This window comes from Apium graveolens, chromosome 4 (genome assembly GCF_009905375.1).
Source record: "Apium graveolens cultivar Ventura chromosome 4, ASM990537v1, whole genome shotgun sequence".
NCBI classification, from domain to species: Eukaryota; Viridiplantae; Streptophyta; class Magnoliopsida; order Apiales; family Apiaceae; genus Apium; species Apium graveolens.
Window position 1 is genome coordinate 246,030,575 of NC_133650.1, and position 5,205 is coordinate 246,035,779.

The window sequence follows — 5,205 nt, forward strand, 5'->3', positions numbered from 1 at the left end:
TTCCTTCTCCTTTTCCAGTTCAGCCACTAGTGTAATGGATCCTCCTTTCTTCTTTCCTCTCTCCATTCTTTCATCCTGCTCTATTTCAAGCTCATAGGTCTTCAGAATGCCATACAGTCTCTCCAAAGTAAACTCCTTATAATCTTGAGAGTTTCTCAATGAGACTGTCATTGGTTTCCATTCCTTTGGAAGAGATCTGAGAAATTTCAGATTGGAGTCTTTAGTCTGATAGACTCTTCCATGCAATTTAAGAGCATTTAGTAGCTTTTGGAATCTACTAAAAATGTCAGTGAGTGACTCACTTTCTTCATTGTGAAAATGCTCATATTGCTGAATCAGGAGCTGCATTTTATTTTATTTTCTCTTACTTGCTCAGTACCATCATAGATTATCTGTATTGTGTCCCAAACTTCCTTGGCAGTCTTGCAGTTGATGATGTTATCAAACATATCTGCATCAACACCATTGAACAGAATGTTCATGGCCTTTTTATCTTTCCTGACTTGTTCAAGATCAGGGTCAGACCATTCATGCCTTGGCTTTGGAACAGATGGTTCATTTCCTGTTGCAGCTCTCATTGGAACATGAGGGCCTCTTTCTATGCAGTCCACATAGGCCTCATCTTGAGAAAGCATATAAAGATGCATCTTTACCTTCCAATGATGGTAATTATCTTTATCAAGAAAAGGAATCTTGACTCCAACATCTTTCTTATTCATCTTGCTGTATTGTTTTGATCTTTAAACTCTTTGTAGATTAAGAGCCTGCTCTGATACCAATTGTTAGTCCCTTAACAATATAGCAAGAATTACAGAAGGGGGGTTGAATGGAATTCTTGAACTTTTTTATGAAATAAAAATGTTCAACTCGATTATAGATATATTTTTTTTGATTAGCACAATGCGGAATATAAACTTTAATGAATCAAAAACAAGAGTAATTAAAAACAAGAGTCTTTAAAAACTTTCTGGTGGATTTAAACAATTCCACCAGAGATATATTTAATATATCGAGAGGACTCTGTGTGCAGAAATGCTCACAGTTGCTTATACAAAATAGAACTACTAAGAACACAGGAAATGCTAAAGATAGTGCTTACAAAGATTTCTCTGTGTTTGTTTCTTAGCTCTCTTAGTTGTTTTTCTATTTGCTACTCTCTTGTTTTATATATTACCAAGATTACAAAGTCAAAAGAACTGAATAAATATAAAATCTAACAGTCTTGATCTTTGCTGCTTTTCGTCCTCTATTACCCAGTTAATAGGCTTCCACAGTGTGTTTGTATCCAACTCGACGGCTGTGTGTCAGCTTTCACTGTTCAACTGATGTTTGAATCTTGATATGATCATCCGTCGACTTTCAGATCATCCGTCGATGACTTACTTGATCATCCGTCAACTGCTATTTTAAACATCCGTTGAAAGTCATTTGATCATCCGTCGAAGCTTTGTTAAGCATCCGTTGATAGCTATTTTGGCACTTGACTTCATTTCACTTATACAGAATTACAAGACATTGCTTATGTACAGTTAATCAACCTATTCTGCATATCTAGTTAAAGTCAACATGACTTATATACTACTACAGATTCTATACAAAGGTGCATACAACACTGTGCTACAAACTTATTATTACATAAGCTACTCACTCGATGGATAATAAGTTACTCATCCGTCGGGACTAAAACGAGTTATCCGTCGGGACTATAATTCTTATCCGTCGAGTGCTACATTATTTCACTAAGTAAAATTTACTTAGATGTTTTGTTTAGGTAATCATCAAGTACACAACATATTCACAACAAATTTCCAAAATTAAATTCTTAATTAATAATATTAAGAATTAATTAAATCCCATTTAATCAATTATTAAATCTGCTAATTAATTATTTATTTCACAAATAAATAATTACCAGCCATTATTAATTAATTCCTCCACCATTAAATCATTCTCTTTTATGGTGTGACCCTGTAGGTTCAATATTAAGCCGATAGTAGAAATAAATAATAATAAAACTATTTTATCATTATTTATATAAATTCTCTAATTCATTAAATATGATTAATTAATAAGTTAATCATATTTATTCTACATCGTGAGGGATACTTCTCAGCATATCGCGACTATCCGGATAATACGAATTCACTGCTTTGAATACCAAGAACCTATTCAGTGAGTAGTTACCGTACAATCAATTCCTTCTACCCTGCAATGTCACGATTAAATACAAGGCATGGAACTTTTGTCAAGCCTATCTTATTTAATCATTTGCTTTCCCATTCACTATGCTTAGTTCTATTTAATGTAAATTAGAAACTCCTTTCTAATTTCATTCATTCTGGCCAGAGATTCCTGAACTAGCATAAGTGGATCAGCATTGAACATTCTCTTCCTTCACTGGAAGGGGTAGATCCTTTATTGATCATACACTATCTTCGTGTACAAATTCCTATACCCAGTAGAGCCCTTATAATTGTCCCTGGAGACTAAGAACTAAACCAAAGCATAGTTCAGTGTACACAAGATGACTATGATGACCTCAAGTCTAAGGATACTTGTACAACTATCACTATGTGAACAACTGCTGACACGTGAGTGAACTCCATCAGTTGTTCAGCAGTGTCAGTCATGTTCAGTGAACTTATTCTATAATAAGCACCTACATACTAGCTATAGTGTCACCACACAAATGTCTATGAGAACACACATCCTTCATAATGAAGCAAGCATAGTATGTACCGATCTTTACGGATTACTAATTACCAGTTAGTAATCCTACGACCAGGAAATATTTAAGTTTAGAGTTATCATCTTTTAGGTCTCATTATTTTGATCTCATCATAATCCCTAAAAAGCTTTACTCTAAACTATGGTATATCTTATTTAAACACTTAAATAGATAAAGCCCGCAATAAAACCAAAACAAGTCTTTTATTAATATCAATGAAATCAAAACAGATTACATAAAAGTTATTCCTAAATCATCATACATGATTGGACTTAGGACACATCTCTTTCATGTCCTTCACGTAAAATTTCATCCTTTAATTCTTGGACGTTAGGGACCCATATCCTGTAGGCATGCCTCCTAATTCCCTTCTCGTCTGGTTCACACTTGGCCTCCTCTCCGCTTACCAGTTTCTTGTTCTCCCTCAACACTATTTCTTGGCATCGCCTAATCTTTTCCAGTAGCTCCGGTTGCATAACCATCTCATACAAGCCTTCGGTCCCTGGCTCAGCGACCTTGACCTCAATCTCTAACTTTTCAAATTCTCTGATCAAATCCTCTAACGTGGTGATCTTTTTCAATCTTCCTTACGACTAAGGGCATCGGCCACCACATTGGCCTTCCCCGGGTGATAAAGAATTTCGCAGTCGTAGTCCTTAATCAATTTTAACCACCTTCTCTGCCTCATGTTTAGCTCCTTCTAGGTGAAGATATATTTAAGACTCTTGTGGTCAGTATTAATCTCACACTTTTCTCCGTATAGGTAATGTCTCCACATCTTAAGGGCAAACACTATGGCAGCTAATTCTAAGTCATGGGTGGGGTACCTCATTTCATATTCCTTTAATTGCCTGGATGCATAGGCAATCACCTTACCGTGCTGCATCAGCACACATCCCAAACCCTTATGGGACGCATCACTATAAATAACAAAGTTCCCTTTATTGTCTGGTAGGGTCAGCACTGGGGCCGATACCAACCTTTTCTTCAATTCTTGGAAACTCTCCTCACATTTCTCTGTCCAAACAAACTTTTATGTTTTCCGAGTATGTCTAGTCAACGGGCCTGCTATCTTGGCCAAATCCTTTACAAACCTTCGATAATACCCAGCCAGTCCAATAAAGTTTCTTACCTCGGTGGGCATGGTTGGTTGTTCCCAATTAGCAACAGCTTCTATCTTTGCAGGGTCTACGAGAATTCCTTCCTTAATAATCACATGACCCAAAAACTAAACTTCTTTCAACCAAAATTCACACTTTGAGAATTTGGCGTTCAATTTTTCTTTCCGTAAGATTTCCAAGACTATCCAGAGGTGTTCTGCATGTTCCTCCTCCGATCTAGAGTAAATTAGAATATCATCGATGAAGACTATCACGCATTCATCCAGATACTTCTTAAAGACTCTGTTCATTAGATCCATGAAAGCCGCGGGCGCGTTAGTCAAACCAAATGACATAACTAGGAACTCATAATGTCCGTACCTAGTGCGAAATACAGTCTTAGGTATATCTTTCAGTTTGATCTTAAGTTGGTGATAACTTGTCCTAAGGTCAATCTTGGAAAACACGTTGCATCCTTTAGTTGGTCAAAGAGGTCATCTATTCTTGGCAATGGGTACTTATTTTTAATGGTCAGCTTGTTCAGCTCTCTATAATCGATGCACAGTCTCATGCTGCCATCCTTCTTCTTCACAAATAATACGGGTGCACCCCACAGGGACACGCTCGGTCTAATCATTCCTTTACCCAATAGATCTTGCAGTTGATCAGCCAACTCTTTCATTTCGATGGGGGCCAAATGATACGGGGCCTTTGATACTGGTGCCGTGCCGGGAGCTAAATCAATGGCAAATTCTATCTCCCGATTCGGGGGTATTCCGGGAAGATCCTTGGGAAATACATCCTCAAACTCATTAACTACAGATATGGTATGGATCTCAGGGGTTTCTCATTTGGTATCCACCACGTGAGCCAAGAAGGCCTCACATCCTTACCTTAAAAGTCTCTTGGTCTGCACCATAGTTAGAAATTTATTGGTTTGCTGTTGCACCTTAATTATTATATTCTTACCACTAGGTGTATTCAATTTTACTTTCTTTCCCTCGCAATCAATCTGGGCATGGTTCCTAGATAGCCAATCCATTCCTAATATCACATCAAACTCCCCTAATCGAAAGAGAATTAAATCTACTGGGTATCTCACTCCACCTAATTCTAGGTTGCAGTTAGCATAAACTTGATTTACAGGGATAATCTCTTGATTAGCTATTTCCACTTGCAAAGATTCTTTCAAAGGTTACACTTTTAAGTCCAATTTTTCAGCAAATTCCTTAGATACGAAAGACTTAGTAGCTCCAGAATCAAATAGCACATTGGCGGAATTGGAGTTTAGGAGGAGCGTACCTGCTATAACATTGGTGTTCCTTACGGCATCTTTCACATTCATATTAAAGGTTCTGGCAGTCGGCACTCTGTTAG